The sequence below is a fragment of the Monomorium pharaonis genome, chromosome 10 (assembly GCF_013373865.1).
Source record: "Monomorium pharaonis isolate MP-MQ-018 chromosome 10, ASM1337386v2, whole genome shotgun sequence".
Taxonomy (NCBI): Eukaryota; Metazoa; Arthropoda; class Insecta; order Hymenoptera; family Formicidae; genus Monomorium; species Monomorium pharaonis.
In genome coordinates, this window is record NC_050476.1 from 6503281 (window position 1) to 6529449 (window position 26169).

General features: G+C 46.9%; 1 protein-coding gene across 7 annotated transcripts in view; it reads left to right on the forward strand.

Moving 5' to 3' along the window:
* Positions 1-26169, forward strand: part of LOC114255312 — a 285016-nt gene that overhangs the window by 209482 nt on the left and 49365 nt on the right. The window contains exon 4 of one of the 7 annotated variants that reach the window (XR_004964954.1): positions 2870-10162. The exons of the other annotated variants lie outside the window; for them this stretch is intronic. The gene's annotated coding sequence lies outside the window, so the exon portion shown is untranslated. Of the gene's footprint in view, positions 1-2869; positions 10163-26169 lie in introns of those variants that run through there. 7 annotated transcript variants of the gene reach the window in all.

Below are 26169 nucleotides of genomic sequence, written 5' to 3' on the forward strand. Positions count from 1 at the left end.
GAGAGATCCACGCCTGTGTAACATCGTTTTTACGACGATTGGCTCCGAGAGTGCGGCTTCACACGCGGCTGCTGGGCTCTCTTCCTCATCCCAGTTTGTGTGTGTGCGCGTGTGTGTGTGTTGCCTGGAAGAAGCTGAAATTGCGATCTTAACGTTCGCCGGTACCGCGACATAATTCAGCCCTTAGAACAGCGGCGGATATACCGACGATCGTCCGTGCCCGATACTTTCGCCTAGCCCTGAGCTAAATCTCCCCGCGACCGTCCGATTACGACTCATTGGCAGTAACGTACGCAGAAGCACTAAAGCGCGAGCGTGTCTGCCTTAGTGGCACTTTAATGCCACAGTAGCCATCTATACACCCTGTCTCTCTCTCTCGTAAAACTAATTGCATCAGGCCTCGTTTATATCGCCGGTATCCGCGCGACTCTCCTTCTCCTTCCTCCCTGCCTCCTTTCCCCCCCCCCCTCCCCCCTCCCTACGAGGCTTGCCTAACAAAGGTAGAAAATTGCTCGAAGGGGAGCCCTCCTCGTCTCCCCCGTCTGTTCACCAAGCCTATCCTCTCCTCCCCTTTGCCACCTTCTCCACCTTATTACTGTCCCGTGCATATACCGTTGTACGCGTACGGCCGGAGCGCGGGCAACGAATGCAACTGGACGATGGGACATAAAATTCGCAGAACCACGTGCCGCTGGAAACACTATCGGCGATCGTTATTCTCTTCCAGGTAACGTCGGGCAACGCGATTTTATCTGAATTTCGCTACCGCTGTATATACCTTTATAATAGTGATTACATGATCTGTGTTGTGGTATCAGCTCCGGCGAGCGAGAGAGCGCTCGTCCGGGGCAACACGCGCGCTCATTCAGGCGTGAGCCGCCACGGCGAACTACTTCCGAGATAATAATTCGTAGTATCGTTTAAAGTTCTCTTTCCGCTAAGGGAAAATTCGAACGTTTGCGCGGCTGGCAGTAGGTCAATCGCCAGCCTGCTTCAACACGGAACACTTTTTCCGATCCTGTATTATATTATGTTATATATAATAATAAAATTGTATTATAAACAACACTTTCCTTTGTATAATAAGGACGAGCGTATCGTGCAAAGTTGTATCGGCTGAAACGAAAAAAGGAAATACGATTCTCTAATTTGCAACGCTTTGCTTAATCGTTGTAACTATATAGTATATTTAATACGGTGTCGTTATCGAATGTGAGCAAGTCTATCTCTTCGGTATCTTTGTTTCGCCCGCTCCGAGGCGAGGATGAAGCTATTCATAAACAAAGCTATCGCACTGGCGGAACCGCGCGCGCTCTTCGCTCGCTGCGCTCGCGCAAGATCGCGGAGTGCGAAGATTAGCAAATAATAACGGGGCCAAGGTTACTACGGGCGTGCTACGTCGTTGCCGTTGCAGAACAATGAGCCTTCATCATGCAAACCGACCGCCACATCGCGCGCGCGCGCGCATAATCGGCGGCGCAGTCGGCGTTCTGCGTGTAAAAATGTTAATTTTCAACGGCGGACCATTGTTCTTCGTATTCGGCTATAGGGCACGCGCTGTATTTCCCTCGGCTTTTTCTATCGCTCCGAGCGACGTTCACGGACGCGTCTTCGCGTCTACATTTCCGCTTCTCACGGCTACAGGCCCCGCCGATCGATATCGCGCCGCGATGTTCCGTGCCCGGATGCGTGCAGAAATTAAGGTTTCATTATGCGTTTACGCGCGCTTATCGTGTTACGGCTATTTACTCGGCATCATGTAAGTAAGTTTGACCCGTCATCCGACGAATTACCGTCCGGTAATTAATTCGTCATGATCGAGCGCTGCGTAATTAGCCCACGGCATCGTCGGCTATTAGTCACAGCATATCTTGAAGGAACTTGGCATATATTAAAATTCAATTGTTCTTAATTATATATGTAATTATACTATAATTATAGATAAAATTGAGAACAATGTTTTTTTCTTAATATATACAAAGTTTTTCAAATATACAAAATATTCTATCGTAAAATCTCTGAATGCATGTATAATAGAATCGTGACTCAATGTTTAAAATTATTGTATTCTAAATAAATTTACTTACATATTTATTTATAATATACTTTATATATTGGGCCACGTGTTTGAATATCCTGCTACGTACTCAGAATTTCTCGACGCGACAAGATTGATCGTCGAGCGGGCAACAAGCTCTCGGCCGCGTTAACGAACGGAATCAATTTCGGAGTGCATCAAGGATGAATTTCATTTCGGTGTCGATGACTGGTGATCGCGGCCGAATGACGAATCGCGCCCGGGGCAGCGTCCCAGGGATTACGTAATTCAGCCGCGCGATGAATATATACTAATTATCTGAACGTCCCCGCTAATCGCCGTCCCGCGCTGGAAGCCGAACCGCGCCGTGGTCGTTTCTTATGATCGATCACCCCGGTTCGTTGATTTATCGATCCCGCGCGCAATCGCGATCTCGCATCTCGACACTCTCGACTGCTACCTGACGGCGGTTTCGCCTTCTCTTTCTTTCTCTTTCTCTTCCCCCCCCCCTCTCCCCCCGGCTCCATATTTCTTGTTATGTATTATTCGTGTAGACCGTATGATAAAACAATTGGTTTCAGTTCCGACTTTCGAATCGCGTTTATGCACTTTATGATTCTTAAATTGCCTTCTCCGGAAAGTAAGTGATTAAGAACGTGACTTGCTGCTTACGAAACGACACCTTGTTGTCTGCCTACTTGTGTTACGTGCAATTTTAAGCTTCGTTAAATAAATAATCTCTTGATATTTGTCCTCGATGTTTATTTTGGATGTTGGCGAACTGGTGTTTTCCGCAAACGAAAAAAAAGTAAGTCTCGCTTTTTTGTTTAGTTTCAGGTTTCTTCGTTGACGAATCTCACTTTTGTCCCTCGGAAAGGGAGGGCGTCAATTACGACGTAACGAGTGGCACACGACATTCGAGTAATTGTTCGCGCGTTGCGATATCAATTCTACGAATTTTCACGGTGAATTAAATACCCATGAGATGTTATCTTTTCCCTCGCACCTGGCAAAACGACGTTCAGGGTTAAGCAAGCGCAGCCATCGGTCAACACTTCTTTCAGCCACTTCTCAACAGCTGGGGAAGCAATTAAACGGCATTAGAAGGCAAAGGAAGAGGGAAAAAAAAAGAAGCAGTAGTACATTGGAAGTCCGGCGGGAGATCGACGCGGCAGAGACAGGCTGGTGGTGGTATAGTGGACTCGTGTCAGATGTTAATTAAGGCCAAGGAGCGGAAAACGCTGGTCTCTCCTGCGAAGGGTGTCGCAAGCCAAGAAACGGTCGGTCTTTCCGCCCCACCACCTGGCTGGCCTACCATTACCATCGGCGGCGGTGGATATGCCGGGGAGAGCGTGTGCCAGGATTTTTATCCTGCGGGAATTACGACGGCTTTACAGCCTACCGGTTGTCCGTCGTTATGAGGTGGCCTATGCTCGGATTGCGATTACCACTCGGTTGGCTCTTGGCCACCGAGTTGGCGATTGCCTAGCTGTGGGCCTGGCGGTGGGGCATTTAAAAAAAGAGAGAGAGAAGAAACGAGAAGGCAGGTCAGGAACACCGCGGAGCAATTGCGTCACGGAAATCGATGCTCCGCCACGACACCGTTTCAACTACCAGCCAAACAGAATTGGGCTAAACGGTCGTATGATGGACGTAACGGTCGAGGATGATGATTGCAGAGCGTCACGGGCATGTAACCCATTTAACGTCGCAACACTGACATTGATCATCATAATCGTGATCTTGGTATGCGTTGACGCCAAATTGCGAATTAATTCAATGCCAAGCACGAGGGAAACGAATATTTTATATAGTGACGTAATTCCTACAAGAAAGTAAGAAAATATTGCTCATATATCGTTGTGTTTTAATTCTCTGTAAAAAAAAATGCGACTATCACGCGCTTGTATCGTATCAATCATTAAACATTGTAACAGCAAAGACACATAATTACAAGTATCGGGTGATCAAATTGATTTAAGTCCGGCAGCATGGCAGCCTTGATTTTAAGTACACCGTGATAGCAGGTTCAATAATGATCGAGCTACGGCGTACTTGACGATGCCTATACGACTTACACGCGCGCGCGCCGATCAAAACAACTCATTTATTAATGATCGAAATCATAATTAGCGGTACGGGTAATTGGCGATCGATTATCGAAGCCGGCGACGCCGCTCGATGTCGCCAATCTTCATCTCCGGACTCGCCAATCTCCCAGATTCATCGTCGATGCTTGCGAAACTCGTCGCGCGGCGGTGGCGGTGACGGTTGCGACGCGCTAGGATTTACCGAGCCATGAAAATCGAACGACAATTTTTTCCCCGCGAGTCGAGACTCGCGAGGCTGCGGCGGCGGCGCGAGTAGTAACGACGATCCAAGTATAGGACGATAAACTCTCTCGAGCATATACACGACGCCGTGCAAAATGCCAGCGACTCCGTAGGCGATCTCTGATGCAATATTTCCCTCCCTCCTCTGTCTCTTTCCTGTCGCATGTGCGCGCTCTCGCTCGCACTTTCGATTCCGCCACGCGTACGATTGCCACTGGCGTCGCAATTGCAGCTGCTAATAATTCGGATAAATAATGTAATAACCTTTATCTATACAGTCTTCAATTACATCGGTACTTTTCTCTCGTGTGATTAGGCAATGCTTTTCCACGGAAACATATTTTCCTTCGTAAATCGGTCAGCGACACCGAGATTCGGGATTCTATCTGGAAACACGCGTTTCGCCGTTACCAACGCAAAGTCGAACGCGCATCGGGGAGAATTCAATCCGTGGGGTCTCCCTGAGGAAGCGTCCGCCTAAACTTACAGGTGCCGGGAATACACCCGCAACGTCGTTCCTGTAAATTGAAGCTGCGTCCGTGACGCCTCGCTGCCGCTAGGAAAAAGCCATTCACGGGGCGCGGGCAAACAATAGTGTTGTCGCCGGGGATTCCTTGATTCCTCCTCCGTCCTCGCTATTTTTCCGGCGACGGGCAACGTTCGCCGTATTTGACTTGGTAATGCTAAGGGTCTCGTACGGCCACTCGTCTTTTCTCCGTCTTCCTCGCTCGTTCCTCCTCCTTCCGCCAGCCCCTCGCTCCGACGCCGACAGGCGCCCACGCGTAGTGGTAGGTCCTGTTATCGTCTCCTCTCCTTATCCTAGGACAACGCGCGTTGTCGCCCGGAACGAAGAAGTCTCCCGGGGAAGGCGCCGCGACCAGCGCGCGCGAAACGATACGACGACGGCGGTTTTGATATCCCCGCGAAATGGCGCACTCCGCATTTTCCCATTTCGAGCTCCCGCCGTCGGGAACACGCCGGATTGCCCAATTGCAATCGCGACTCTTCACCCGCGGCTCTCATCTTTCTCTCTTTCTCTCTTACGTTGGTGGTTCCTCTCTCGCGTGCTTAGTTTGTACACTGACCTTCCCCAAGGCCTTATCTGCCGCCAGGAAACGCTATGAACGGGGGGGAGGGAGGACTTTATGCGAGCATTACACTTGCGATCTTTGCCGTCGAAATCGTCGCGATTGTCGTACGCGCGCGTTTTACGAGCGGAAGCTCCCAGGCGTTCCTGGATGTCCCGGAAATTGAATACCTACGATAGTATGGAGGAGTTTGAGTTTACCACGCCGTAACGCGATACTAAGATGGGGAATAACCACGCGAATAATTGCGACGGTTTGGTATCAAATTCGTATTGGACTTTGCTGTCGTTTTGCCGCGTTCGACGACGGATTGATTTCGAACGACGTTTCCACCTCGACGAACAGATACACGCCCGGTCCCATCGACTTTAATGCGATTGAGTCATTCGGGGATTCGCGCGCGGTATACAAATTATTCGGTATACTAACTACCCTTTGCACAAGAGTGCCGCTCGAGTCTAACAAACTCCGCTGAATATTCATGTGCACGATATTTTACAAAAATACACATCCAGAGGTGTATCGTTGGCCGCGCGGATGCGCTTTCCATGTCGGATACGCTACCATAAATATTTACATTGACGAGTTACGGCTGCGTTAATGCCAATTGTAAAATCACGGATATGCCGATGGTAACTCGCGTCTTTTCGGTGAGACATTTGTCGGCGGCGAAAGGAGGAAGTGCGACGCGCCTCGCCGTTTCGAGGACAATGGAGATTCCAGGCGGCGAGAAAGAAATATTCCGCAAAGTCTGCCCGTTGTCTTCGACTTGCGCCTCGACGAGCATGTATACGAGCGCCGACTAGCTCCTATTACTTTTACTGGCCTTGCGAGCACGACGCGTAAGTAAACTTCACTTTACCCGACGATGCGTTCCATTGGCTCCGAGGTGCACACTTCAGAAACTTCTTCTGCGATTCTTAGATATCACGCCGTTCAACACGAGCGCATTTTGAGCAAATAAAAAAAAAAAATAATAAACGCATCCGTTCAGTTTATTTCAATATTCATGATGCAATACGTAAGCAAACTTGATACACGTATATTAATTAATAAAACTTTTTTTTCTTCATTCTTACATCGTGTTTTTAAAAAGTCTTTTCTTTTTTGTATTTCTATGCAACGTACGAAGAACATTCACTGTGATTTGATGAAAATAGCAGCGATGTGTCCACTGTCCGCACGTGCGCCGTCCACGCACGTGTGTGTAAGGGCTGCAAGTAATAAAATAAATAGATAATCTAGGGTCCCCCGCAATAAGAAAGTACCGTTGGCTACGCCGCGGCGGGAGTTATGTCGCATCGTGAATAATGTCAAGGAAGAGAGAAGAACGTAGGCAAAAAGATATAACAGGCGAGAAGGTAATGCGATGAACAGCGCGCGCGGCATCAGCTCGGCCGTTAGTTTATTGTCACGTTGTGGCAGTTGCACTATGAAAGTATCGCAATAACGCGACTCGGTTATGGCTGTGCACTGACGCGGAGCCTTCAAGGTCAGCGCAATCATCTCCCTCGTTCTCGCCAGCAGGTCCGAATTTTTTTCGCGCGCCCGCGCGCGTGGTAATGCGAAATACGCGAATACAACCTATCATTGGGTGGAGGAGGAGGCGGGGCAAGAGGGGACTCGCTGAATTTATGCGGTGGTTGCAAAAAAAAAAAAAAAAAAAAACAACGGCGATCCGGCCGCGGCTCGATTTTCCATCTGATAACGATCTAACGGATGCTACGGCGCTCGGTTTAATGCGGTATCTGTCACGATCGTTATCACCGGTTAACGAGCGAGCGCGTCGTACACTTATATTCAGCGCTCTTATGTTATTACGTAATGATTTAGCAACGTAATCGCTAGTGATAACACACTTTTTTCCGACGCACTCCGGTTTGATGCGATCCAAGCGCAGAGAAGAGCAGGCAAGCTACCGGAGTTACTCCGAAGCTCCGTCTCTCCGACGTACGACGCAATAACCCGCGATCGCGACGAAAACGTGCAAAATAAACGGCGAAACGTCCAATATCGAGAAACCGTATTCCCGGGTTATTGCAACTTGTGCTCGAACGAAAGCGCAAAAATAATTTAGTTCGCGCGGGGTTAAGGGGTTTATGATAATTTAAAACCGGTATAGTCGCGGCAAGAGCTGCGCCGCGAGAGACCCGGCCCGGCTCCGTTTAGGCGGGACGTTCGCGAGGCAACGGGATTATACTTCGTTTCAGGTGAAACGTTCTTCCGTGCCGGGAATCATTCGATTCGCCCGATACCGGGGACCGGTGTGTCGCTATTCGGACCGGTGCTCTCGAATACGAGAGATCGTCGTCTCGTAATCGTGCGTTCGCGCCGATCCGATACGTTGCGGCGTGCCGTCGCTGAAAAACTCGTTGACGCGACTGTACAGGGTCGTGCAAGCTCGGACACGTTTTCCTAACTTCCTCCCTCACCCGTCCCGGTCCTCGTCCTCCTCTCCTCACGACGACGACAAAAAAAAGAAAACGTCCTCTCCCGCGCGTTCCATGACTCCCCACGATTCGGCGCCGAATCGTACGCAAGTCCGTTGCACCGTGAGCAGAACTTTTTGCATAATTTCTGTCGGAAATCTTTGCATAACCACGATCGCATCCAGATGCGACGTGGCGAGCACCACTTAACGGCCGAGAGAGCCGGCTAGGATATAATATTTATAGACCTGCCTGGACCCTTTTCTCGACGTCAAGTGTGGCTACGGTGTTCTCATTTAAATGCAATCGTTTTACATTTTCGTAAATTAATTAACATTACTGCGTGAACGGAATAGGCGGGATAAACAGCATTGACCTCTTGAACCGTTGCACCAGATGATCGTCAGTCAACCCAAGATGGTTTATTGTTCGTCTGTACTTTTTTATCAGGTCTTCAACTTAATTTGTTTATTTCCACGTGGATTTGTGATGCAGATGTTAAGTCCTACGTACAACAAGAAGTTACTCCGCTATTGAAAAAGGGGAACGGATTGAGCAACCGGATTTATAATTCGCAATCGTTTGCTAAAATAACAGAGACAGCGGTAGTGTTTATTTTCCTGAAGAGTCTACTTTTCCTCGCGACGTAGTTTAGAAATCCGCCGTTTCGCTTTTCATCGACGTCGGTCGATCTTGTCGATGGTACGTACATATCGTTTTGTTATGGTCAGAATTCTTGGCAGGTAGTGTACCGGGTCGTGCAGGCTGGGACACGTTTTCCTAACTCCTCTCTCCCCGTTCCCTACCCGTGGCCTCTACCACCTCCGCCGCCCTCTCTTCTCTCCTGACCCCTTCTTTTTATCGTCCCTTTCCCTTCTTCGTCCCTCTCTTTATCTCCCCGCGGAGAGTGCGGTGCAACGAGGACGAAGGAACCAGAGGGACGCTGCGGGGCAGACCCGTATAGGAAAGAGACGGCAGAAAGAAGTTGAAGCGAGTAAGCGAACTCTCGGGGTACTCTCTGTCTCCCTTTCCCTCTTCCTCACCTCCTCGGGACAGTGGACGAGCGGAGCATTATAACTTGAACCGCGTCCCTCTCTCCTTCACGCTGCACAGCCTTTCTTTCCCTCCGTCGCTGCCCTCACCTACTCTCCCTCCTGCCTCGCCGCTCTCTTTCTCTCTTTCTCTCTCTCTCTCTCTCTCTCTCTCTCTCTCTTTCTCTTTCTCGCTCCTTCTTCTCCCCTTTCGTCCATCAGGCCACTCTTGCCTCCTGCACGTACCTCCTTTCCTCCCCGCCGCCGCAGCATCACGACGAGATGCAGGGACACGCGGCCCCGCTTCTCGCGAGTAAAACCGTCCTTGATCCCCGGGCCACGCTCCATACGATACGAGAGAGGCACGGAGAGGCTCCTCTACTCTCCGACTCTCCCTCTTGTTCAGCACGTGGTCACCACTGACGTCACGAGGCGCACTGCTCGACCGCGAGCGTCGTCACGAAGAGAGGCTTAAGCTGGTTCCACAGCGCGACTCGCGCGTTCGATTATCATTAAATTTTCGCTTGCGAGAAATTGATCAATCTTCAACTTGCTAGCGAATATTTTACCTGCTATTATAAAATACGCGTTAATTGACTCTAGAAAAAAATACTTAACAAATTTAGGTATGTCGTTGAAATGATACAATAAAGTTTGGGGATGGAGAGAAACTCGAATAATGATGTAAATTAATATGAATTTGACATCGGGCAGACATCAAGTACGCCACATAAATACGCATTACTGCATACTGTCACGGGATGCGTATCGTTACGCGATCTCCAGTGTGTTGTTACATGCGCAACCGATAATTATCCCAACAGCGTAATGGCAATAATTCCTGACGGGGTGACGCGCGGTGTATTTGCGACTTCTCAGAGTAAGCTGTTGCGGTAATCACTTGGATTGGATTTTTCTGCGTCACATTGGAAAACGCGGGAAGAGAGTGTAATAATTGCACTTTTTTTCCCCCCCCTTTACGTAATACAAAACCCAGCGCGGTTTGCCGTTAACTTACACATCAACTTCGAAAGATGAATTATTCAAAACTCGCGTGCCGTAAAAAAAAGAGAGAATTGCGGGATAATTTTTAATACCGATTGGAAATCTGACACAGGTGTCGTTTGACTTCGTATTACATAATACCGAGTCGCACCGATAATAACATGTCGAATATAACTGGTCCGTTTTACGTGATGTTCGATTATTATTTTTTTTTTTATATCAATAAAGGTTTTGCTTGTATGTTGCGTGTCGATATTGTAAGACAGCACGAATATATACACGAGCTATCTTTGGAGCATCTTGTTACTCGTCTCCTGAAATTATCTCTTCCTGGAACCACCGGCTCTGCAGGACCTCTCATGCGACCTCTCTTTCCATCTTCGACACGTGGCCGTGCCTGACGTCACACGTCGCGCGATCGTAAGTAATCTTGCGGTATCTCGCTCGCGTAGTTAAATTTATTTCTCGGTGGTAACACCATAAAACCTTCACTTTTATTAATATTAGCGAAAAAAAAGGTACAAACGGATTTTTCATATCAAAAGTCACACACGGAATGATAAAGAATTTATTTTATGTAAAAAAATGTTTTTTTCCTTATTTGTGTGTAAAAGGTTGAAATATATCTCCATTTTTTCCATCCAATTTTTTTTCTCGATAGCGTCGCGAGAGTAATATCGTTGCATTCAGACGTCAACCTCTGCAATCTGCCGCTGTCGCAATCGCGCGACGAAATATGTTGCGCGACGACAGCAGGTTGACAGAAACGAGGGAAAAAATCGTTTGAGATTCCAGGCGAGGATGCTTGACGTGAGTGCGCACGCGGCACGAGGAATCTCTATGGAATCGGTGCATTGTTGTGAGAGCGTGAAGGCGAAAAGTCGCGGGGAATGATGAAACGACTTGATGCAATACGCCCTTCGGTCATCATAAACCGCGTGTTCCAGGTGTTCCACGTGTACGCGTGGGAGAGGCAAATTGCGCCCAGTGCTTATTGACAATAATTTATTTCCACATCCTTTCATTTATCGCTTGTGTTACGCACATCACCAGCCAATAAATTATCGTTAAAATTCTTTCGTGCCACGCGGATTAATTACAATTTTATACGATAAATTATTTTGTAACAAATGCAAATGTTGTGCAATCTATGTTAAAGCGTTACATGGTATGTTTTCAACGTTTCAATTAAATGTGGAGTATAAACTGGCACTGCTCTACCTATTATCTTCTTTCTTTCGCGTCGAATTGCATATTGGCGTCGAGTGTTTATCTGTTTCTAATTCCCATGTCAGTCCTCATTTAAACATATTCGCATAAACGCAAATGTGCTTACTTAACAGTTCATTGTGCCCAACTCTCTCGGTCATATTAATCACACATCCCGTGTATACCGCGCTGATACGGCCTCGCCATAATAGCGATATTATTACAGCAAATATTTAGCTTCGTGCTCGCGCTCGGCTCGGCGGCATCAATCTTGAAAATCCCGAACATCTCTCCGGCGTGGCCGGTGCGGAGTAAACACGGCGTGGCGGGTGAGCGCGAGACAGTAACGGTACCGCCGGTAATTTATTCCCGCTCGATGCTGGAAAGCCACACCGTGCTACGCCGAGCGAGAGATGCACGCGCCTCGCCGCAGCCGCTGACGCCGCCGCCGCCGCCGCCGCCGATGATGTGCCGCCCGATGATGATGATGGTATAGTCCCCCTCCCCTCCCGCGTGTATCTACTTTCTCCAAGGCCTTCTTCCGTCGATCGGTCTCGCGTCTATCGCGTTATACCCATAGGCGCGTCGTCCCCTCTGCGTCTGCTTTGCATAAAAGCGCGCCCGGAATAATAACAATATATACGATAGCGTTAATGGCCGACTTTACGCTACACACACCGGGCGCGGGATAAATCCACGGCGGTCTAGCTGACGCCATCGCCGACGCCTTCGTGGTTCGTGTGCCAGCCACGGAATATCGCGTACATATTCATGCGAGTCCCTCGGCACCGCCGAGCCGCAGTCGCCATGTTTACGGTCGAGCCACGCAACCGAGTGACTGGAAGATTAGACTTACGAGGTACGTCTCTCCACGAGTAACATTAATTTCTGCTGGCGGTGATTAACTCGTAAATATTGATGAAACAATTCATAAACATAGCGACAGAGATTGTGTACAGCGAGTAATTGTCAAATACCAATGCAGTTATCACGAAGGTGTTCCAGTAGCTGCGATCCATCGATAAAATCGCTAATCGTCGCGAGATTGTAACTTATACCCTTGTCCCATTGTGAAACGAATTAATTCAATGATAGACCTATCCGCTGGAAAGTCTCCGCTGTCCTTGCACCGGCCATTCTAATCGCATCGAAATCCTTGATCGCGTGGGCGTGGGGGGAGGATATCGCCGTTCGCGGTTATCCGGCGGAATTTAAATCGGACACCTCCGAATCTCTCGCGCGGGATATTGGCGATGACAGGCGCGTCTCTCGCGATTTTACGTAGACGGAGCCGTGTCGTTTAAGTGGCCGAATGCCGCTTAAACAAAGAGACCCGGGATTGACGACGCGGTGTTGCGTTATGAGTATATAACTCGGAATCTCGGTGGTGGTGCGTATGGACACGTACGAGAAACACGTATATATAGACGAGCCTTAGAGATTGTAGGCTTGGTGTTAGGGAGCCCAAGGCCAACACCTGCATCGTACCCCACCATCGATATCCTCAACACTGACGCCGAGCGCATGTATGCGAGTACTCTCCGTACACAGAGAACTGTACCAATACCAGTTTTCTCTGTTAACTACCATTAAATATACCGGCACTTTGTCCTTCTTCGTCTCCCTTCCCGCCGCATCGAGGGCCACGCCGGCGCGAACCAGACAATTTATAGTTTCATCCCAGTAAGCTGGAATAGCGTCGGAAGCCACCCATCGATAACGAGAGAAGATTCTGAGCGAACGATAAGTCCGTAAATGGATATTAGAAAATAACATCGCGCTATAGTTGAAACAAGCGCGTTATCGCGATTGTTTTATTAAAAGTATGATTATCGTTGCAGGATTGTTCTTTTTTTTTCTTACGCGTATTGAAGGATTACGTATTTTTCCGCTATTAGTCATTAAAAAATTTAAGTTTTAGTATGTGAGTGTATTGTAAGGAAAAGGTGAATTGTTTCGAGAAATAGTTGCATTTCTGCTCCATTTATCGCGTAAACTGTCCAATTCTCGATGAAGCTCGTAGCTTAAAGTATTTAATACTGAATTTTTTCCAACATTGAAAAGGAAATGAACCGAATATACTTATAGTATTTCTCGGAAATTTAAAATTTTCTATATTTATTTATATATTAAAACGAGCCTTGTAGTAGAATTTGTGTATTTCTGAGCCATCTCTGTATCAGAACTCTTGAGTAAATATTTGTTAGTTCGAACATTATACACATACGAATAGGTATCGATTTGAGGATCAGCGCTAGTCCGATTGTTGCAAAGCCTTTAGGGTCCTCGGAGAGCCTTTCTACAAAAAAAAAAAGTGGAGGTCACCGGACCCTTCCATCAGGGTCAGTTTCTTACCTGCGCGCATTTAGCAACAGCATTTTCCCTTTCGCTTCCTACGCATCTCCACGGACGCGGAAGGCGGATGGGGGAGTGGAAGGGGAGGGATGGGGAAGGAGGCGAAAAAGTGGGCTGCTCGCGTGCGAGAAACGAAGAAGGAAGGAGGCATCGGCCGACCGGGCGGCTTGTTCTGCACTTTATAGCGCAATACGTTACGGCTTGCAGCGTGGGCCGATGTATCTGTCCAGCTGTCCTGGACCCCGAACCCACGTCTTTCACGACTCGGCCGTGTCTACGTTGGTCGGTCCAACTCTCTGCGGTAGCACAACTCCGGTTCCAGTTGACCAGTTTCTATCCAGACAGCCCTGGCTGTCGTCGTCGTCGTCGTCGTCATCGCCGGGGCCGCAGCGGCGTAGCAGCGAGCGCTGGCCAGCTAGATAGAGCCAGCCGTGCTCGCGATGCATTGATGCGGTTCACCGAACGGCGAAAGTAATGCACCGTGCGACGCCGCGGCGCGCGTACGTGCGCACGGTCGTCACACGTACGGTCGGTGCACGTACGCCGCACACCGCTAATCTTTCCCCGGCGATGTATACAGAACGCAGCAGCACGCGCCACCGGCTCGTTTCTAGGTTACTACGAATGCGTAAAGACATCGTGCGGGCAGAGAGACGCGGAGCACCGTCGTCGCGCGCCTTTCGCCGTCGTTCACCGCCTTCGCCGTCACCGCACCGCGCTGCATTTCCTCCCTCCCTCCCGCCCCGCCTCACCCCTGCTCGTCGCTCCCGCCATCCGTTACCTCACTCGGGGAGGTATTTCTCGAGGTCGCGGGGTTCGTGGAACCGGCCGAGGGCGGCAACGCCGAGGTTCCCCGTAGCAGAAAATCGCGTACGCGGTATTTTCGTGCGAGTCGCTCACGCGATGCGTCTTGAAAGTTGTTATTCTGCCGTGCGCGCGCGCGCGCGCGCACACACCGGTTTATCCGATATTCTATCGTCGACATCATAATTAGATCGACACTTTATACGTCGGAAAAATATTGCATTGCGTTACATTGCACGGCACGTCAACCGCCGTGACGCTATGGGAGAAAAAAAATGCACGTGTGTGCGTATCATTTCAATTAATTTTTATTTTGCGTTTCACGTGCGCGCGCGCGTTCTATACATGCATAACACCCCGGCCACCTGCCATTACCGGAATTAATAACAGCGGCACCACGATGATACGCGATCCGATTGAATTATTATCTTATTCATGGCGTAGTCGAGCGGACACCGGTTTTCAATGCAGGGCCGCGGCATGCAAAAGTGGCACTCTGCGTGCAAAAGTGGCACTCTGTTGTCCCGGGACGGACTATCGGCGCGTGTCAATCAAGAGAAACGCTAGGTGGCGCGTTACGGAAGGGACGCGATCTGTCAGTCGACGCGATAAGAAGAGTACGTCGTCAAGGACGTGGGAAGAACGACGGCGCCGTGCAACCTTTCGCCGTCGATCTTTCGTATCTAAATGGCGCCCGTCGGCGGCGACAATGTCGGCCACGCTCGTAGTTTTCCCATTAATAACTCCGATCCGATCGCAACAGTCGTCCGCCGCACGAACGACGACGACGACGACCTATGTAAATTGCAATCGGTCCTAAACGCGCAGTCCTACGCTCTCGCGGGTAGCCCCGAGACGTTTCGTAATAATTCCGCGCCGCGTGCGCGCTCATGCGTGCCGCGACCTGGATCTTTTCCTCCCTTTCTGCGCTGAACCTCCGCGCAGGATAATCGTTTTCGACGCGTGACATTAGCCAACGAGGCGAGAGCGATAGCATTCCCGCCGTCGTCGGGAGCTCTCCTGAGACGCCTACTGCGTCTCTCAGCCCGGAAAAAGAGACGCTCTCGTCACGGATCACGTACGCCGTAATACGTTAAATTAGGGTACGAGAGTGGTAACAGCGTCGGCGGCGAGTTTGTTGACATGAGATTGCAACACGCGATCTCGCTTTCGATTTGTCTGCCGCGTGACTCGCGGATTGGCTTTTATAGAGGCCTTTGAATATCACGATCGAAAGTCGAATAGGAAATTATTAATTTTTTGATGATATTGATCGATCGAAGATTTAATGATTTTATATCTTTAGGGAGACACTGGAAAGTAGTGTCGATTTTAAAAATAATATAAATGACATGTAATTTTCTTAATTTAATTTACTACTTGTAATATAATTGCCATCATTTTTTATCACGTAGTCGTTTACTTATTTCTTTATTTTTTAGTTTCCTTCTAAAAAAATTAACCGCTTCGAAAAATATATTAGCAAAACTGCACATTGGTTAAATTATTTATAAATAAAAATGCGACATTACTTTCCGGACTCTCCGATATATATACTTGATATTTAGAACAATCGTAATCTAATTGTATATAGAGGATGCACTTGACAGATAATTATTCAGTTTCATTTATGGTTAAATCACAGATCCAATCCTCTTATTTATTAATTCGAAAGTGTAATCTTGTAAGTTATCGCATTAATTTTCGCAGTCGGGACAACGAGAACGCGATTATTGCGAGTATTGATACTGCAGGAAGTTACAACAGAGAACGGTTTGTTAAGGGTTTATTATAAAAGGCGTAGCGTATCTGATGTATTCCCTGAGTTATCGTGCAGGAAGAATCCTTCGGCTCTATATCGAAGGCAATACGAAATAGATAATTCCTCGACATACGCGGTCTTTCCAGGCCGTATTACTAACTTCCAACAGTTTATGAACGCTTGCCAGTCGTTACGGTAGAATTCATCAATCGGAAATGGAATTTCTCCTTAATTTGCAAAGTCGTTAACACCGGTAGCCGGAGCAATTATAACGGGACGGCCCGCTCTGTGCGATCAATCCTTTGATCAGCGTGCTTGCGCTCGTGCACGCATACACACGCGTTAATTGGATTACGAGCTATCGATTCGACGGCTAATGCGATCCCTGGTCGCGGGATTCGTTTCGTGGAACGCGGTTGATTCACCCGCTCTCTCTCTCTCTCTCTCTCTCTCTCTCTCTCTCTCTCTCTCTCTCTCTCTCTCTCTCTCTCTCTCTCTCTCTCTCTCTCTCTCTTCGCCGTCCACGCGCTAACAAATTGTCTCTCTGCGTATCAGCGGCGACCGCCTCGTAAACGAGTCGCGAAAAAGAAGCGTCCAACCGCGCGCTACCGTTTCTACGAGCCACTAACCGTCGATCAGCCGCCCCGAGTGGGGATCCTAAGAAGCCCGGCGTCACGGCAAAAACGGCCTCCGTGCCGATTCGTTTTTCTATTACGGGGAATCTTTTACGCATCTCTCTCGGAGTAGTACCTCGCGGGTGTGCGCGTATTCGTACATGGCGCTCTCGCCCCCTTTCTCCCCCCCCTCCACCCCTCTCTACGTCTTCGCTATACGTGCTCCGGTGCTCCCCGTCGACGCGTCCGTGTGCATTCGTGTCTTGGGTTACGACAGAGTAGGCCCGTTATCGGGGCCTGCTGATTGCCTTTGAACAAAGAGGGCCCTGCCACGCGGCCTGCGCGAGACGAGGAGCGCGATAGAAACGAGAGAGGAAAAGAGTAACACGAGGAGATTGTTCGTGATGAGGTGGTTAGACTGGTTCACGCACGTGTGTGCGTGCTGGAAACACACGGGTCCGCGGCACGGTGTGCGTCTTAAACTGCATGCGCTCGCGCTCGCGCTCGCGAGGCAGCGAGGGGAGAGACCTCTCCGTTTTCCTCCGTCTCCATTCCTCCGTAGCTTCGCCTATTTTCTCGCTTCGACCAACGGCACCGTCGGTCCTTCTCTTCCTCTGCTCCCTCGTTCACTTTCTCTCTTTTCCTCTTTCTCTGCCCCGTCCCTCTTCCACCCTCGCTCCTCCGTCCCTCCCGATGCCTGCCTGAACTTGTTCTTGGCCGGCGCGATGGTTGCGCGCGGAGATTGAACGCACCGAATGCGCTCGGGCGGAGTGGCGGCGCGACGGGGGCGAGTGGTGTTGTTTGCGGTGTTAAATAGCGACGTTGCCCCGCCGTTGCGTCCGTAGTAGGAGCAGGAAAAGGGTGAAAGTCTCTCGGAAAATCGCAGTTGGGTCTTTCTCCCGACCGTGCGCGCGCGCGCGCCCACGGTTTTCTATGAGAGAGAGAAAACAGGTGCGCAGAACGCGCTGACGGCGGCCAGCGTACATGGATAAAATTGAAATATAAAACGAGCGAATACTGTTATAAGCGGTAGAGAGGAAACCGACGATCTTTCCAGAGGCTGCAATTTATGGTTGTGTAACGTGAGCGCGGTAGCGCCCGTGCGCTGCCCCCTCCGACGATAATTTATTGATACCCGTAGCACTTGTTATCGCGGCTCTCGCACCTCGCTTCTAATCGCGAAATTAATTCAAATCATCCGGTACCGTATTTTTCTGCGCGGTCGAAACCCTCGTGAAACCCACTTCTTCCGTACGGCACGTCGTTAGAACTGCTTCGCGCACGATCGGCGACATGATGCAACGGCACCTCGGCCGTTCGTAATGCGCGCCTTTTGTTTTCGCGGTGTATTTACAATTTGACGCCGAGGCAAGAGTGAAAAAGAGAAAGAACCATCGGCGATGGCAAGCATTATTGCGTCGGTGTAACCCGATGTCGTGGTTACTTTTCAAGGTGTTAATGCGTGTGGAGGCGGGTTTGTTGGTCCGCTTCTCTCCTCCGTCCAATATGTCCGCCCTACCCGCCCGCTTCTCACCCTTTCCCGTCCTTCCTCTTCGCCTCCTTGTCCCGCTCTCGCTGGCACTGGTTTGTTTTGGTTCATCGAGTGCCATGCACGTCGTGCGTGTGCCTCGACTGTTAAGTGTGCGCGATGCGCGCGACACTGGCGGAGATGCATTCGTGTGTGCGTGGACAACGCACGCACGCACGCATGCACGCACGCACGCTGCGGATAATGTTAACAGCCGTTAGTAAGACGTGCGTGAGCCTCATTCCCCGCTGGAAATTATTGTCTTGGGTATCGTGATATAGGCAACGTCTCGTCGGAAACGTATTTCAGTGCCGCGAAGTTCAGAAAATAATATATTTTAAAGGAATGAATTGATATTGATGACGGATTAAACGCCATTAATTATACCCTCGTCGCAACAGTCAGTCTCGTCGCTATCTATTTGCCTCTTTACTTATATACCTGCCCATCCACTTCCGCGTACTCGCTCACTGGGTATCGTATCTGCTTTACGCTAACTTTATCGGGGGATTATCTGCTTTCACGGAGCCTTCAGTAAATTACCGGGAGCGGCTACAATCCACTTGTTTCTTGTCTGGATTAACACCGGCGAGATAGAGACGGCTTCGTCTCTATCAGACCGCCGTTGGCCGAGGAGCTTGCGCCCCTCTTCGAAACGCCCGCGCTTCCCTGAACTTGAACTCTCGTCCAACGTGGTCACGTAGTACGAATTTGTCGTCTCTCTCTCTCTCTCTCTCTCTTTTTACTCGTTTCCTTTCCTTGGGCTTACAAAGCACACAATAGCACCCGATGCCACTGGTGGTTATGGATGAACGGTAGCAAACGAGAAACGGCAGCCGACAAGAAGAACCAGAAAAAGGGAGGACAGAGAAGCGAGCTGCGGTAAATCGTCCAACAACCAGAATCCTCAAACAGCGTTGCCGGTGACGCAGTTACGGTCGCCGCTCCAGAACGCCGATTATGCTACTAATTTCAATCGTTTTTCTCTCTTTTTTTTTCCTTCTTGCCCTGCCAAAGTATCAGTTTGATGGTTTGAATAAATCGCACCTTTCGTTTCTTCGCCGAACTTTCCTAGTATCGAAACGTATTTGACGACCGAGCAATTCTGATCGACATTTTGAAATTCTCAGGCCCGCGAACTTTAGATTACGGCAACATTAATCCTATATTCTGAAATGCGTAAAATCGGGTATCAGGATCGTGTTTCAAATCGGATTATTATGCGTCGACAACATCCTCGCGTGAGAGATGAAGCCCTGATAGTGACGTCTCGCGGACAAACGGGGGATCCGGAAAATCCTGTTTCACTTCTCTGCCCTCGTCTTAGCCGAGATAAAAAATATATCGATCTGAGACGGAACGAATCTCTCATATCGGCGGCAAAGTCGCTATCGTCGATTCCGAAGACGACGCGCTGAAAATCAGCGCGCGCACGCCGCGCATCACGGCGATCGGGTTCCTTGAACCGGCCACGCCGCGCCGCGCTATAGGTAGCCGTTCGCGGATGTTGCCGCTGCTGGTGCAATTCGGTTCCGTGAATCCCGAGACCAGTTTAATCCACGTCGAGTCCGTCCAATCTTCACCGGCACTTCCTTGAACCGGAGAATGAGTTGTCAGTAGCGCCTTCACGTCGCGGCGCTAACACGCCGGTAGGAGGCTGCGCACGTATTATACATACACGAACGGGGAGCAAGCAGCCTCTTGTTTCTTCCTGGCGATCGCCATCGGCTACGTCCTCAGTCGCGACAGATGTTCCGCCTTTTTTCTCGTCGCGATGATCGTGAAACGATTAGTATCGATTTACGAGCAATTTCGCCTCGAGAGAGAAAGCTGTCCGATTTCTGCGACATCATTAATAAAGTGTGTGTTTTCGATAATCTTTGCATATGCAACGTTTGCGTAATTATATAACATTGTTAATACTATTATAAAAATGTAATATTTTTTACTTACTTACAAATATATTATACACGTGTAAAAATTTTTTAATAAATAAATTTAAATTATTGTTTTTACTATGGATTAAAAAAATATATAACCTTTGGTATATAGTGCAGGTAAATGCGAAAAGTCCATCAAATCGCTTAATGCTTCGCTTAATGCCTATAATGGCACAGATTTCCTTTTTACCTGAATCCTGAAAAGGATTTCGGAATCATTTCAGGAAACAGGTGTCAAGAGGCCAAAAGGGACGAGGTGAGGAAAGGGCAGTAGAGACGTAAAGAAAAAAAAAAAAGGAAGCGGCGGGGGAAAAAGCAAAGTCCCTGGGCACCCAACTCCCCCTTGTCTTATATTCCTCGAGCGCATCGAGAACCACCGCGCGCAGGCTTCTCTTTCAAGGATAACGAGTAATCCTGGGTAGTGGATCCGCCAATCTGAGAAAGCCCACTCTCCTCTTCTCTTTCTTTTCCTCATCCGATCTCAATTTGTCAAACATAGGATCTTAGATAATTATTTATGAGATGGATTTTGAATTTTCTTCTTTTTTCGTACATGGCACTATAAAAGATGTTTCAGAATATTTTAAAAAAATCGTACAAAAACTTTTAACCAAGAAAATGGACAACACGAAACAACAGTTACAGTTTTCTCGTTCAGCCATCCCTTAGAATTTATCTTCGTCTAACTCCTCTATCTTTCTATCCCTAGAACGTGACTCGACGAAAGGTTGGGGTTTTGTTTTGACAAATCGAGTACTCGCGCGTTCGAGTCTCTATCCTCAGTGGACCTACGTTTCTGGGTTCTATACTTTTCTATGTGGAGACTCCTGCACTCGTGTATTCGTGTTGAGTCCTCCGTCTTTCTCTTCCTCCCCGGCTATCGAACTGACGTGTCTGCATGCTGGGGAGAGAGAGAGGCAGACGGGGGTACCTTAACTTGCTCGTCGTTTTGTCCAAGTCCCCACCAACCTGGTCCGATGTAAACACGAGTGGCTGATAGCTGTGGGGCCCCGTGATCGTGGCGAGAGGTTGAAGAGGCAAGGGGCCCTGCGAAAGGGAGACAACTAGAGAGCGAGAGAGAGAGGGAGAGAAAGGGAGGACCGTTCTGGGTCCGAGCATTGCCGAGCCGAGGCGAACCAGACCGAGTCGAGATACAAACGAAACGAGCAAAGGGAGAAAAAAGTGAAACACGAGGGAGGCAAAGTGCAGCTGAGCCCCAATGGCGTAGCCACTCGCAACTTTATCCGATCTCGGCTTTAAGCTATAAGAATATATTCATTCGATGGAATACAGATTTTCTACGAATACATTTAATGTAGTACAAAAAAATTCTAGTTTAGAGAATATTATGTTAATTAATATATAAAACATTATGCACGTGTACCAGTTTCATATATTTATAAATATTTTTCGACATAGAAACATCTCATTGTTATTAATATTATATTATACGAATATAATACTGCTAATAATTTTTCTCGATATTAACGCAGTTCGAGTAGCAAATTCTTTTTCTTTTCTCTCCTTTTTTATTCTTTTTTTTTAATAATAAACTCTGTTCACAAGTATTTGTTCCACTCCTCATTAACGGTTAAAATAATGAATGTAGGCCATTCTATTGTCATTGGGGTTAGTCCATGATTTTTTTTGTATAAGAAAGTGAAAAACATGCAGACACTAAGCTGACCTCATTGAAACATCCAAGGGGATTATGCTTTTTTTCAGATTGAATAATGTCGGGCCGGTCCATTGTGTTTTGTGTGCAAGTCAACCCTCAATAGCCTAGGGCCTTAGCCAGACAAGGGCCCCAACGGTTTATATTCGTTGAATTGGGTCACAGCGAAGTGCTTGATTGTATTTTTTGTCCCGCTACCTCCTTTCTCTTCTTTTCTGTCTCTCTCACTTGCCAGATCTTGTTTTCCACTTGTTTCTCATTTCTTTTCCCTTTCCCTCTTTTGGTTTGTCTAGAATTTTATCGAGAATATATATATATATATATATATATATATATATATTTTTTTTTTTAAGATGAGGAACGTGAAAGAGCAAAAGAACCTGCGGATGCGGGTGAGGGTAGGTGTCATTATGAAAATGATACTGTACCTGTAGCCAAGAGGACAGACCGCAGACCATGGTAATTACGCGTAATGAAACGCCCGGGTGGACGAGAGAGGCGGCGAGGAGCAATTGACGACGTTTATATCTACACGCCGTGGACCTGAAAACCGGGTAAACTGCGTCGCGATATTGCGTGTAAATAAGTCGTAAAAATCGGCGCGCCCTTCTTCCATACGGTTGATTACACGTGAAGATTGTGAAGCACAAAATGAAAACTCGTCGTCGCGAAACAAATTTTCAAATTTTAATAGACGTAAAAGATGTGAAAAATAAACGTATAACCTTTTTTTTTATTTTTACAATATTATATATTGTAAATGTTGTATATTTAATGATAATTACAAAAACATTGCACATGGCCTACGAAACATCTTAAATAAAGCGGATTGTCGCGCTATAATATAATATATTCCAGAAAAAATTAAGTGACATGCTACGTATGGCACATCCATAATGGCATGTCTAATATCGTAGCATGTCCAATGTTTTAAAGCGCAACTTCGGCCATTATTCACGTATTACGGCACGTATGACATCCTCTTACGTTGTTCTTCAACGATTTACACTTTTACCTCTCGTCCCCCGCTACCTAGGGATGTCATACATGTGCATGGTCCACATCTAAAATTCTCCAACACGCGTTCCACCCGCGATCACACAATGTTTAGCCTTTTGTTTGACGTGAATCACCTTCCATGCGACTCCGAGCGCGTAGCCGCCGACGTGTGTGCGTAAAATGCCCAGCGTAAGTCGGCTGTATGTGGATGTTCAACAGGTACGTGGGGCACGCTCTCTTTCTCTTTCCCTCGCTCTCTCCGACGATGTTCTCTATACGGAAACGCCACGTTACACACGTACAAGCGGCTCCATACATGATGAAGGGCTTCCAGTATTGTCTCTCTCACCCTGTATGACTCACTAGAGGCGAACCATAAAATAGTCATAGAAGTGAGTTATGCCGTGACCCTCGAGCGCCGTAACAAACTCACGCGACTTCTGGACGCGCTACCTGTGTTGACAACTTCGATACTAGACGATAAACTAAAGTTTATGAACAATCACGCGCGATTATGTCAACGCGAGACGGCGGCAGCGATGGCCTCTTGTTAATTGAATCCTCATTTTCTCCGTCAAGTTATTGACTCCTTGGACGATCGGCTATTAAACGCTAATCGATACAGCCTATTGGTTACGTTTGACATTCCGCGGATGTTTTAGAGAAACGTAAATCTATGTCTTATTGGAACGCTAGCTGTTCATACCATCGCTGTATTAACTTGTTCTTTTCTATATCATTATCACGTGATTTATGATGTCTTAATCATATTTTTATTAATGAAGAGAATGACAAATACATGCGATAAGGATAAAAAATTAATAATTGCAAATTAATAACAGTTTATACAATTTGCTCTTTAAAATATTCAGAATATTCACAAATCGCAGTATCCTACTTTCTCTAATTATATCGAATACGGTGTCCGTCGTATTTAACAGGGAGTTTCACGGATAAGCGAGATAACGTTCCGCAATCCGCTATCTGCAAACCTGTCTAGAAACTTATTTGTTGTTACTTGTTTAACGGTCAATCTCACTTCCTTACACAATAGTCAAACGGTTTTTCTGTCTTCGCGGTAACGCTATTAATGAGGTTTTACCGCTCTAGCTTATTCAATTTCTCTTTGATTTCAACGCTGACTCCCCCCGAGATAACGATCCATGATAGCGCGAACAAGTTGGACGATATAGATCGACAGACTTCAGAAAGAGACCACGAAGGGGTTAGCTACTGTATGCAACCCGATGTCAGTCAGTACGCCAGACGGATACGTCGGCAAAGATTGAAAGCAACAGTTAGATAAGCGAGAGGTAGAGAATAGATGTTTAATTGTGAATAACAAGTAGATTGGCCACCTACTGCGGCAACCACTTCCAAATAGATTCGATAGATCTGCGGACGACTTACTCAATATCGGAAATGCACCATAGGAAGTGCATGTTTACGAAGACAGATGATCATGAAGACTAAGGTGAAATCAATATTGCCGTGGGGAATCTTTTTCAGTGTGCAAATAAACCTCAATGATCTTATAATTTTCTCGATAACGTTAATAATTAGTGATTAGTGTTGTATCTTTTAATGCTATAATTAGTCCCCGTATCTTTTTAATACTTACGTATCACACGCGCATCAGAGATTCATATCTTATTCGAGAGAGTATTTCCATACATAAATATGTCTTAGACAATTATGCCAATGTAGTTATATAATTGTGCTATAATTACGCTAAAACATTATTATACGTCGCTTGATTTTTACAGGAATTGCTTATGTAGTAGCGAGAAGATGAAAAAGATACGCGTATACAACGTGCACGCGATAGAGTCTATCATTCTTCGCTTGTCGAAAGCTTAGTTAGACTCGTACAGCTTATACTCGCGTCTAGTATTTCCAGCTGCCGTAGAAAACGAAATCGTTAGCGGAGTCATTTCTTCGCTCTCGTTGCTCCCGACACATGGCTAACAGTGACCCAGATCTAAAGTGGCTGATAATTACGGCGAGTTGTCAGCGAGTAGCAGAAAGTAAATCTAAGCGTCTACTGGACGTCGAGGGATCGTTCTCGAGTGGCCGGTATGGATGGCAGGTCATCGCGTAGCAGACGCAAGATTAAAAGAACAGAAGAAAAGTAAAAAGAGAGAGAGAGAGATGGTTATGGGGGAGATGAGGGAGTGTGTAGTCTAAATCGAGAATAGAGACGCGCACATCATCCAGTGTGTCCAGGCATACACGTTCGGGATTAGCCCAGTTGTCCTAAGTAAGCACTTTCGAGCTTTGAATAGTATAAAACGATGTCGCATCCTAAAACACAACGAGATCAACTAATAGAAAGTAGGACGGAGAAGGAGAAGGAAACATGACGGGCCGGGCATTCAAATAGTGATTTAGGTTTTATCTCTTTTCAAATCTTGAATGATATAATATATGTATATGTTCAGCTTCTTTCCAAATAAGCGTAAAACTTAAATTTTCTAATCATCGTCTTTCCAAGACGGAGAAAATGATTCAGTAAAATCTGATGATTCACTCCACATAAAGTTCTTTTCTTTTTTTTTTTTTATCGAATGATTATCTGCTTTTGTCATTCATGAGACTTCGATCTTCTTTCCATTACTTTACACTTTCTTTTTTATTTTTCACGTAGCATATCGAAACGAAGTAGAGTTACTACGTAGAGACTTTCAGTATGATTCATATTATTTGCGAAGAGCAATGACGTTTCTTTTCCCTTTCGTCTCTTCTCTCGTGTACTCTTTCTTATCTCTTTCCCTTTCCTTACAGGTCATATATGCTTTCTCTGTTCCCCCATCGACGAATGACATAATTATGCAGCGTTCTGAAACTACCTGAGTCATTCGATTTTACTTCCTCTTGTTCTCTTTACCACGTCGATAACGTTTAACGATTCGATCAACCTACAATTTCTTTTTAAATAATTATTTGTAAATCATAAAGAAGTGATCATATTCATTAACGTAATTTTGGAGTATTAAAAAAAATCATATGCCAGTTATATTTGAAAAAAAAGTAAAATACATTGTATACACGTGGAAAAAATGTAATTCGCATAAATTTATAATTTTGCAGTTTATATATACTATTGTACAATGTATTATTTTTTAAAATAAATTTTTTATTATACTTTATATATTTTTGTAGTTATATATTTTGTAATATTATTATATTTATATATGTTTACAATTAACATCAAAGATCTTTACAGTAATATTCTTCAAGTAGAAACGTATAAGACGTAAAAAAGAGAATTTGCTTTTTAATTGCACATGTCACATGACACCATTTCACCAACAACCGTCACTGTTCGCCCTGGTGGGTGACAATCCCTACATTCACAG